The sequence below is a fragment of the Acinonyx jubatus genome, chromosome A2, assembly GCF_027475565.1.
Source record: "Acinonyx jubatus isolate Ajub_Pintada_27869175 chromosome A2, VMU_Ajub_asm_v1.0, whole genome shotgun sequence".
Lineage (NCBI taxonomy): Eukaryota > Metazoa > Chordata > Mammalia > Carnivora > Felidae > Acinonyx > Acinonyx jubatus.
Window position 1 is genome coordinate 71,062,601 of NC_069383.1, and position 12,457 is coordinate 71,075,057.

The following is a 12,457-nucleotide window of genomic DNA, read 5'->3' on the forward strand; positions in this document are numbered from 1 at the left end:
ACTTGATTTCCAAGTAATTATAGATCTTTCTGCTTAGGTTGTTTACAAGTTACTTTTACCTTCATATTGAACTGTGGCTCTATGCATTCCCTAAGGAGTTATATACTCTCCATCCTCTCTATACATATTGCCTCTAATTTGAAAACTCAAATGCCTACAGAGACCCAGCAGGTATCATGGACAAGAGAACTGATTGAGGGGTAAGGCAAAAGAAGCCCAAGAGAGAGCAGAGAGAAAATGTCTCCTGTCTCTCTCATTTCTTGCAGGGCAAGCCTGAAAGCAAACTGCTTTGGCCATCTGGATTAGAATGACACCTATTTAAAGGAACTGTCTGAAAATGCTATCTGCCCAGAACTTTTAGAGTAACTTAGAGTCTCCAATGCAATGCAAAAACCCAGCTACTGGACCCAGCTACCTCATTTTCAGGAAACCTAGATTAAGCACTTGGGGTTATTTTCAGACAATCCTGTTCCTTGTATTATACCAGGGAAGTTCCACCTTCTTTCACTATAATTGGCCCCTTGAAAAGCAAATGTACATGTCGTATACAAATGTACAGACCCTAGGCACTTTACACATCCAAATCTCGTAATGAGAGCTATGAAGTGCCAAGATAATTAAAATACACGTGCAATCTCCAAATTTCACCTATGAATTGTAGACTTTTCTTCTTTATAAACCTGCTAAAAATCCTATAGGCAAGTTATCAGATCTGAGTTTTAGGTTTTGACCTCCCTAAGTCTGCCTTGGGAATGGCAATGTGTGGTGGGCTGCTTCAAAGGCAGAAAGAGCCTTAATGGTACCCTAGTGACAGGTGGACATACCAGGTAGAAGTAGTACCTAGTATGCTTCCCCAGGAAAATATTCAGGACCTTAAAAAGGCAGTGGGGGACATTCTTCTAACAGAAACGTATGGTTCTAACCTTTTTTTGTTTTTGAGAGGCAACATGGTTCTTAAACTCAAAAAATCCAAAGATCATTTCTGGATTGTTTTCTATTGAAGTGGGCTCTGGATAAGATCCTTATGTGACTAAAACATTCTCCCATCCTGAGGCTCCTTTGTGGAACTCTTGAGCTCTGGACCAATTTATCAAAAGATGTGTTCTTCAGCTTTGTGCAGTGGCAGTATCGTAGCCAATGAGGTTTATACGAGGCGCGATTATTGCTAAAAGATGTGTTCTTCAGCTTCACAAACATCCTGCTCTGTCCTGAAAACCTCAGGGCAGGGGGGCAGGTTATGGTACTGGGCCATTTTCCAGGAGAAATAACTTCACACAAGATGGGAAGAGCCCAGTGTTGATGTTCTTCATATTATTGTGCATCAGAGTCATGTGAAAGGGTAAGTGATGGTAAATGTGCATTGGAGGTTGGCTGATTTTTCTTAGATTCATTTAATCAGTCAGAGATCCAAGAGAAAATGAATAGGATAACTTAGGATAACTTGATGAGAGTTTAATAAAAGACTTTTTTTACAAAATATGGTCAGTATATAGGGAAACCAGAAGGGATAGTGCAGGACCCTGAGGCTAAGAAGGGCAAGGAGAATTTACCAGCTTGAGCCTGAAGGCAGGCGAAGAAAGGGAACACTTGTTGGAATTAGAAGGACAGAGCTAAGAAATGAGAGCCAGCTGTCAGAAGCTGAGACTTTAGAAGGAGAGACCTACCAAATCCCATAGAAAAGAGCTAGGGAAATAAATATCCTGACTTCACTTTCTCCCATGTCTCTCCTCCTTCCTTCTGGCCTCTTGCTCGTGCTACCAACGGGCAAAATCCAGTGTTCAATCTGAGTCCAGAAGACAAGGGCAGAGTATATCAGAGAATGGTGAAGAATGAATATGGAGAGGCAAGGAAAGATACCCAACAAACTCACCTACCTAGCAGGGGGAAGAGAAGTGAAGGATCAGTGAGGACCTACTACATATGAAGGGTCAATGAGGACCAATACAACAAGGCTGGAATTATAATGCCCAAAAATGCTTCAGAGCATTGGCAATAAAATCAAAACTGCCAGAGCACATGGAACTACACATGACCTGCTTAGCCTTCTTCATACGAAAGGCTCAGGAAAACTGAGGTCTCCATTCCTTTTGCCTTTGCCAAATGACCCTTCAGTTGAGCACTTTGGTATTATCTGAACCGTACCAATCAGCACATATTAGTGACAGGTGTTTGATGGTACTTGGCTGTAAGAGGAATATCCAGAGGGAGTTGATTTCTTCACATTGATGACAGAAAAGAAAATCAGGTACACAGTGTGTGACTTTGTGACTATGGACAGTGACATATATTCTAATTTCTCTGTTTTGACATCATTCTTTTTCACCTATTATGCCACTGCTTACAAGTAATAATCAGTTGCACAACTTTATTCTTACATGAATGTTCAGTTTTCTAATTTTGAGGATCCTGGTTATTTTCAAGACATTTTCTCTTTCTTTTATTCTTTCTCTCCTCTACCTCTGGTGTTAAAAAGAAATGTTTCCTGAATTTCTGTCTTCAGAGAAAAATAGTGAGGGATGGGGCTGCCTAACCTTGGAAACTCTCAGAGCTTTCCTTTTCCATCTCATGACACCTCTCTTGTCTAACCTCTCAGAGTTCGCAGAAAATAAAATGACGTAACAGATGAAGAACAACTTTTTTTCCCCTAACATTTTGTTTTATTCTTATGCCTCTTTACAGGTTTCTGTATTTTCTCACTATTTCTTTCAGGGAATTGGCTGGCTCCTATTTTATTTTTATTTGTAGGTGAAGAACTTATTTTAAGATCTTATCTATTTGTATTGTGGTTAAAGAAAAGACCTACAAATGTGAGCACATGTATGTGCTCACACATGTACATACAAACACACATTCACAGAGAAAAAATATGCAACCATTACTATTCTTTCTGACTGTTCGTGTATGAACGTTACTGGAAATGAAGCCAATGAATTCATATCTTGAAGCAATGGTGAGAAATAATGGCCCCTGACACCTTTAGGAGGAAAAAAATAATATAATTTGACAATAAATTCTCCTTAGGAAAGTAATGTTTTCTTTGAATTATTTTATTAACTTTCTCTTCATGAAGGATCTAAGAGTACTTTGCTAAATACTGCTTTCCTTTGCACTACATAAAGTATAACCCTTTTAGAGAATTTTAAAGTTAATTTTCCACAATGCCCAAATTTAAAATATAAGTTACTTTGAATTGTAGAATTTCACTGTACATGTTATCTGTATAGTAATGGAAGAGAGTAATATACATTGAGTTCAATTTAATGATTACCAACTACAGTATTGTTACATAGTTTACCTACGCAAGTTAACTTTCATTAAAGACTGATATTTATAGGGGCGCCTGGGTGGCTCAGTCGGTTGCATGTCCAACTTCAGCTCGGGTCATGGTCCCACAGTTTGTGAGTTCGAGACCCGCGTCAGACTCTGTGCTAACAAACAGCTCAGAGCCTGGAGCCTGCTTCAGATTCTGTATCTCTCTCTCTCTCCCCCTCCCCTGCTCATGCTCTGCCTCTCTCTGTCTCTCAAAAATAAATAAATGTTAAAAAAAAATTTAAAGGCTGATATTTATATTTTTATGCCGAATATATATACCTGAATCTTGAATACAGTGGCAAAGTACATCTTCCAAGGTCAGAAATTTCTCTACATAATAATATTTAGAGAGGCTGTTTAACTGGAACTCTTGTAGTCTACATCATCATTGAATACATATGCTGAAAAAGAGAACTATATTTGGTGTTCTCTACATTCAACACAGGCATAATTTTTATATAAAGTGATGTTTTGATGTCAAATTCCAATTCCTCCTCACCAGGGATTGGTGGAGCCCCTTGAGCAGTGTACCTAAGAGCACGGTCACTTTTCTGAAAAAATAAGGATTCCTTTTCATGTAGGCACTATTGACCTCCTCCTCATCTCTGTTAAGTCTGTCCTAGGATATGATCTTTTTATATCAGGTATCCTTGCCATTTAGAATAAATTTTTAATCTTTGTTTATACACTTTCTTAAAGCTCACTTTCAGTATAGAAACTTTGTAACTTTCTTCCATTACATCCAAAATGTGTGCTTATGACCCATTACACTGACATTTTTTTTGTGTGATGAACAAATGCTGTTTTTCTCTTCTCTGCCCTGAATTCTTTGTGTGCTAACCTATTTGAAAATTCCATGTTCTACTCGAAATTTCAAATATTCTATTGTAGGATCTAATTAAAAATTAGTCTCCACCTCACTTTCATCTTTACCAAATTGGTCAAAATTGTGAATGTCTTCTATTTGACACACAAACTCTTCTATAGTATCTCAGGGAAGTATTAGCATGTAAATTTTACATATTTAACATTAATATACATCAAACTGACAAATATGTGGAATAACAGCCTTCATTCCCTCTTTTGTATCCAAGGCCCAATGATCACAATATTTTTTCTGTTAGACCCAAATATCAACTCATCAGAGTTGTAAGATGAGACTTACAATCCAGGTGTAATGGAAACACAGTCTGCCTTGAGAATATGACATTTGTGACAAGTATAACAAAAAAATATTCCATGTTACTATAAATAGCATCTTGAGGGAAACAATTTGAAATAAAAATATGGGAAAGAATAATAGGAAGAAAAAGATTCACTTCTATTACCCCAATGGATCTGCTACAGAAGAAGACCACTTACTTCAGGCTAAAAATGCTATGTTAATTCAGTGTAATGAACCACCAATTTGGTCTAAAATTGCTTTGATTTAATGTGACTAAAGAAATATCATAGCTCATCACTCATTATGTCCAGCACTTAACATAGTACCTCATAGTGTGTTTGTCAGTCATTTTTATCACTTCTGAGGTAATTGGTCTTCCTGCTTCCCTGATGACCACATGTTGTCAACTATAAACCTTTCCTCCAGTCCACTTCTTTTTTTTTAAGTTTATTTATTTATTTCTAAGAGAGAGAGAGAGAGAGAGGCAGAGGGAGAGAATCTCAAACAGACCCTACGCCATCAGTAAAGAGCCCAACGCAGTGCGCGAACCCACAAACTGTGAGATAATGACCTGAACCAAAATCAAGAGTCTGATGCTTAACCAACTGAGCCACGCAGGCACCTCTATTCCATTTAATTAAACTTCTAATTAAACTATGACTTCTCCCAGAATTTAGAAACTCAAAGATCTAGGAGTCAGGAACTGGCCCAGAGATCTGTTGTGTCACAAACAAAAGGAAAGCATATTTTTCATTTAAAAATTATTGATTTCTTCATTAAATTGAGAAACTATGAAGGTTTTGTCACCAGGTCAGCCACTTAAATGAAGTAGCTTATAACAAAGTGATATTACCAAAAACATCTAGAAGAGAAAGATAAAACACAAAAATTATGTGAATAGAAAGGAATTTCAAAAATATTAACTAATATCCTGAGATCTACTTTACTACTTAATCCTAAAAGTAAAACTCCAAATGATCAAACAGTTAATTGCATCCCAGAAAAGTAATTTTAATAATAGTGGTAGGAATAGAAAAGAATCTAGCATCCATCGTGGTAAATTTCAAATTGGCATTTAAAGAAATGAAAATTATAAACCTACAAGTAGTTCAACTACACAAATACTTGAAAAGTAAAATAATAAAAAAATATGATCATTAATCAAAAGAAAACAAGGGTGGCTATATTAATGTCAGGCAAAGTAAAGTATAGATCAAGGAATATTACCAGGAATAGAAGAGGAGGTCATTTCATAATGATAAAGGAGTTGGTTCAACAAAATATAACAACTGTAAATATTTATGCACCTCATAAAAATGCATAAAAATAAAGCAAAAACTAATAGAACCATAAGGAAAAATAGATCCACAATTACAGTTATGGCTATCAACCTTTTCCTAATAATTAATAGAATGAGGTGACTAAAATCAGTACCATATAAAAGACTCAGCTTGACTTAATCCTACCCAATAACAGCTTAAAACACATTGAAAGTGTGCATGAAATATATACCAAATAGGCCATGTTCTAGGCCATAAAACATGTTCCAAAAATTTTTAAGTATTCATCTATGTTCTATAACTACAATGAAATTAAACTAGAACTCAGTACCAGAAAGAACACTGAAAAATACCCAACTATTTGGGAATTAAATAATACACCTTCAAATGTCTCATGGGTCAATGGGAAATCAAAATTTGGAAGTATTTCTGAACTGAATGAAAATGCAAACAAAACATATCACAATTTATGGGATGTCACTAAAACAGCACTTAGGGACTATATAGAAAAGTTTCAAAACAATGACCACAACTTATACTATAGCAAATTAGAAAAAAGACGACCAAATAAAGTACAAAGTTAGCAGAAGAAAGAAAAAAAGAAAATAAAAATGGTAATCAATAAAATAGAAAATATAAAAATTATATAAATAATAAATGGAAGCAAAATCTGGCTCTTTAAGAATATAAATGAACTTTACAAACATCTATAAAGTTTAATTAGGAAAAATACTGAGAAGACACAATAAATAAGTGATATTAATACAGAGTCTGCAGTTATTCATTTTAAAAAAGGAAATACTGGGGTGCCTGGTTGGCTCAGTTGGTTAAGTGTCTGGCTCTTTACTTTGGTTCAAGTCATGATCTCATGGTTTGTGAGTTCAAGCCCTGCACTGGGTTTTGTGCTGACAGTGGGGAGCCTGCTTGGGATTCTCTCTCTCTCCCTCTCTCTCTCTTCCCCTCTCCCACTCATGTTCTCTTTCTTTCTCAAAATAAATTTTTTAAAATAATAATAGATAAAAAAGTAAATATTAAAAACAACCTTATGTCAATAAATTCACCAAATTAGATGAAATGGACAAATACCTTGAAAATACAAACTACCAAAGCTCACTCACAAAGAAATAACCTAAGGGGTGCCTGGGTGGCTCAGTCAGTTGAGCATCCCATTTTGGCTCAGGTCATGATCTCTCATGGTTCATGGGTTCAAACCCGCGTCGGGCTGTGCTGACAGCTCAGAGCATGGAGTCTGCTTCAGATTCTGTGTGCCACCTCTCTCATTGCCCCTCCCCTGCTCAGGCGCTCTCTCTCCCTCTCTCTAAAAAATAAATATACACATTAAAAAAATTAAAATAAACCAAAGAAATAACTGTAAATAGCCCTATACCTATAAAAGAAATTGGATTGTAGTTTAAAATCTTCCTATAAAGGAAACTCCCAGCCCAGATGACTTTGCTGGTGAATTCTAACGAATATTTAAGAAATAAATAATATCTATTCTACACAAACTCTTTGATAAATTCAAGGAAGAGGAATATTTCCCTACTCATTCTAAGAGGCACAATTTACTCTGATAATCAAGAGCACACAAAGATTACACAAGTAAGAAACCTACAAACTAATAACCTGGATGAATACAGATGCAAAATCTAAACAAAAAGTTAGTAAATTGAGTTGTATAACATATGAAAATAGCAATACATCAGACCAAGTGTCATTTATCTGTGGAATGCAGAGTTGGTTTAACATTCAAAACTCAGTTAATGTAATTCATCATATTAACTAACTTAAAAAGAAAAACCATAGATAATTTCAATGGAAAATATCCACCTTATAGCCATAATAAAAACCTCCAGCAGCTAAGAAAAGAAGGGAACTTACTTATTCAGTCTGGTAAGAGGTATCTAAGAAAACCTTGCAGCTAACATCATACTTGATGTTTTTGCCCAGGATCAGGAATAAGACAAGAATGCTAACTCCTGCCATTTTATTTAACACTGTGCTGGGGATTCCGGCCAGTGTGATGACCACGAAATAGAAATAAAGGCTATCCAGACTGGAAAAGAAAAGGAAGGTGGTATTTATTCACAGATGACATGATCATCTATGCTGAAAACTTGGCAACGATGAGGAGAAAGTAAAAGCTTCATTTATTGCTAATAGGAATATAAAATAAGTTTCTTTGAAAAACAGTTTGAAAGTTTCTCTAAAAGTTAAAAACAAACTCACCTATTATTAAGCAATTCCATTCCTAGGTATTTACCCAGGAAAAATGTAAGCATATGTCCAAAGACTTGCATGCAAATATTCCTAGCAGCATTACATATAACAGCCCCAAATAAGAAGCAATCCAGAGTTCATTAACTGGTGAATGGAAAAACAAAATGCATACCCCTACAGTGGAATATTATTCACCAATAAAAACAAACTATTGATATATACAACATGGATAAACCTCAAAACTATTATACGAAAAGAAAGAAGTTGTACATAAAATACTACATATTGTATGGCTCTACATTTACATGAAATGTTTAGAAAAGGCAAACCTACAGAAAGATGCCTGGGGCTAGGAGTGGGAGCCTTGATTAACTACAAACAGCCATGAGGAAACTTTTTGGAGGGATGGAAATATTCTAAAATTGTATCATGGTGATGGGTGCACAACTCTGTAAGTTTACTAAAAATTATTGAATTACATCGTTACAATGAGTGAATTTTATGGTATATAAGTTATACTTTAATACAACTGTGTTTTAAAAAAGCCAAAACCCAGAAGGGTTAGGAGTGCGAGGTTTAGATGAAATAGGCTTGCCAGTATATTTATAATTGTTGATGCTAGATGATGGACAATGTGGGTCCATTGTTCTATTCCTTTTACTTTTCTGTACATTTGAAATTTTTCAGATTAAAAAGTAAAACCAAAAAAAAACGATTAATATTTTAATCTATTGTGCAGCTTATTTCATACAGTTTGTGTGTTTTAGCATATGCTGTTCATACCCCTAAGTGCCCACATTCATTTTTAACCAATAGCTATGTTGACTTAAACTTCCTAACATTTCCTATTTAGGTCATTTATCATTCTTAATAAGTTGAAAGAGCCACGTTCAACTTCATTTCTCTCTTCAATTATAAATAAGCCAAATGCCTGATTTTCATTCATTTCAACATTTCAACAATCTTTTTCAATCAACTATGAGATTACTGAAGACTTGGGCACTGGACACTCCGTGCCAATGTCAAGAGAATGAAAACAAAGAAGCTGTTTTTCATATTGTTTCTAAGTTTCCTTCTTACTCTCGTTTTAGTCATTAATAATTCTCTATGAAGTCATAATATGCCTTAAAGTAGTTTATATGTTTTTTCCATAAGGAAATTATAAACACTTGATGCTGCACTGGGAGTTCCTACGAACAAGTGTCTGGTTTCTCTCAGTTCTGCCAACATGGAGTGCCATCTTGAACAAGTAGTAATCTAACTTCTCTTTATCTGTGTCATCTCCTAGATTAGTATCACAATTCTTTGACTCTATTCCTCTTGCCTTGGAGATTGAATCCTAATCAATTTTTCTGGAGATATGACATTCATATCCAGGCTAAGTGTCACCATTTCTGAAGTCCTCCATGGTTTTTTTCTGCAATTAGAACTACTCATTCCTTCTGAATTTTAATAGGACTTTTATTAATATTCATCTTTAAATTTATCACACTGTGATTTGTATTATAAGAAGATGATTTCATGCCTATCTTTCCAGTGAGGATATAAACTCTTGGAAATATGTGACTTTGGACAAACTACATTCTGTTAATCTTTGAATCCCAGAAGTTAGTATACTGATCTCTCAAAATGTTTGTTGAACTGAATTGGAGTTCATCTTGTCCAATGTTTACATTGGACAGATAAAGAAACTCAAGTTTAGACGAGGCAGTATTTCTTCACCTTTTCCACATCATGGCACAGGCAGAAAGTATTAACATTTACGTAGTACGCTCAGGTAATTGAATGAGGCTGCTCCAAGGAAGAAACTACTTCCCTGGAAGCTAAAGCAGCCCCAGGGATCCCGCCCCCACCACCCTGCCTATCTCTGGACACTTCAAAGCCAAGCAGATCATGATCTCAACCTGGTTATAACCCACTCACAGTATACTTACGTGCCAAGGCCTATCAGGAGGCATAGAGGTTCTGGTTGTCTATCTCAAGGTCATGCAGCTTTCTAGCTTCAAATATTTTCCATGTTCAACTGCAATTACATGTGCAATTAAATCTAGATAGCAATAAACTTATTACTGAATAGAACACTTTCTTTTTCATTCAGGTGGTGGCCAACTTCTCCTGGCTTATTTCTATACAACACTGTGTGAACAAAATCATCTTAAGCTATGCTCTCCAAAATGCAAGTGGTATATTTTTGAACAAATACTGGGTTTTATCTTGCGTATCCCCAGATGCAATGGTTCCGTCCATTCTAGTTTCAGATCATGAACCCTTTACTTCATTAAAAAAGTAATAATAAATAAAAATGATCCTTTATGGCGGTGTTATATAAAGATGAATACTGTCCAGGCTGGATTCCTTTTTATACATTCATTATTACAATATATTTTTCTTACTTTAAAAGAAACTATAAATAAAATATTTTCTTGGGCCCTTAGGCACTGTGCCTAATGGAAAACTTGGCTCTGCCCAATCCATTAATGATTTCAGGCTTTGAAGTTCACCCACACAGGGACCCTTTAGTTAACCATCCCATGGGCTAATTTTCTGGGTGTCTCCAAGAGCAGAACAATTGGTCTTAGCAATGATTGGACAGAAAGGTAGCACAGTTGAATGTGTAAGCAAAGACTGAAATAATACATTCTAATAATCCCTACTTCAGGGCATATTAATGTGTCCTTGGGTAAGTCCATTTAACTTAGCCTAATTACCTTTGTTTGTTCACTTAAAAATAACTCATGGAAGGCTAAATTGGAATACTTTGAATCATTATATAGGATTTCATATGGTGAATAAAGTTGCCTACCTGATTGCTACTGGGTTAACTGACATCTGTCACAGAAACTGAATACAAAATGTGAATTTACAGGCTGCATAGAATCTGATCTCTCATGCTTCCTAGTTCGTAATTATTTTCAACTGGAAAAGGCTCTCATGTTTTCCAGAGAGCGAGTGGCCCTGAATTAGTGTAAGGCATGATAAATCAAGAGGAACAGAGTAAGTGGATTAGTTCCTTGCTCTTAGTTGCAACCTGTAGACAGAAAACCCTTCTGTGCTTTTTCCTTTCCTGTGGCTTTTATTCAGAACTCTTTCTCATCAGCATGCCCAGGTGAAAACTTATGTTACGTGAGGATTTTCTTAGCTTTTTTTTTTTAATAGTTTATTGTCAAGTTAGCTAACATACAGTGTATACAGTGTAGTCTTGGCTTCAGTAGATTCCCTTGATTCATCACTTACATACAACACCCAGTGCTCATCCCAACAAGTGTCCTCCTCAATGCCCATCTCCCATTCTCCCTGTACCCCAAGCCCCCATCAACCCTCAGTTTGTACCCCAATATTCTCTGTATTTAAGAGTCTCTTATGGTTTGCCTTGCTCTCTGTTTGTAACTTATTTTTCCTTCCCTTCCCCTGTGGTCTTCTGTTAAGTTTCTCAAATTACACATATGAATGAAAACATATGCTGTCTGTCTTTTTCTGACTGACTTATTTCACTTAGCACAATACCCTCCAGTTCTATCCACATTATTGCAAATGGTGAGATTTCATTCTGTTTCATCACTGAGTAGTATTCCATCACTGTTTCATCACTGAATAGTATTTCATTGTGTGTGTATATATATGTATGTATATAAATGTATGTATATATTATATATATACATACACCACATCTTCTTTATCCATTTCTCAGTTGATGGCCATTTGGGCTCTTTCCATACTTTGGCTATTACTGAAAGTGCTGCTATAAACATTGGGGTACATATGCCCCTATGAATCAGCACTCCTGTATCCTTTGGATAAATCCCTAGTATTGCTATTGCTGGGTCGTAGAGTAGTTCTATTTTTAATTTTTTGAGGAATCTCCACACTGTTTTCCAGACTGGCTGCACCAGTTTGCATTCCCACCAGCAGTGCAAGAGGGTTCCCCTTTCTCCACATCCTCGCCAACATTTGTTGTTTCCTGAGTTGTTAATTTTAACCACTCTGACCACTGTGAGGTGGTATCTCAGTGTGGTTATGATTTGTATTTCCCAGATGCTGAGTGATGTTGAGCATGTTTTCGTGTGTCTGCTAGCCATCTGGATGTCTTCTTTGGAAAAGTATCTACTCATGTCTTCTGCCCATTTCTTCACTGGATTATTTGTTTTTCGGGTGTTGACTTTGATAAGTTCTTTAGATTTTTGGATACTAACCCTTTATCTGATATGTCATTTGCAAATATCTTCTCCCATTCCGTTGGTTGCCTTTTAGTTTTGTTGATTGTTTCCTTTCCTGTGCAGAAGCTTTTTACCTTGATGAGGTCCCAGTTCATTTTGCTTTTATTTTCCTTGCCTTTGGAGACATATCAAGTAAGAAGTTGCTGCAGCTGAAGTCGAAGAGGTTGTTGCCTGTTTTCTCCTCTAGGATTTTGATGGTTTCCTCTCTCACATTTAGGTCTTTCATCCATTTTGAATTTTTGTGTATGGTGTAAGAAAGTACTGCG

The 12,457-nt window shown here is 36.0% G+C and overlaps 1 pseudogene; it reads left to right on the forward strand.

The window, feature by feature from the left end:
• The first annotated feature begins 1,108 nt into the window (after positions 1-1,108).
• On the forward strand, positions 1,109-1,258 carry LOC113603084 (uncharacterized; annotated as a pseudogene).
• The last annotated feature ends 11,199 nt before the right edge of the window (positions 1,259-12,457 follow it).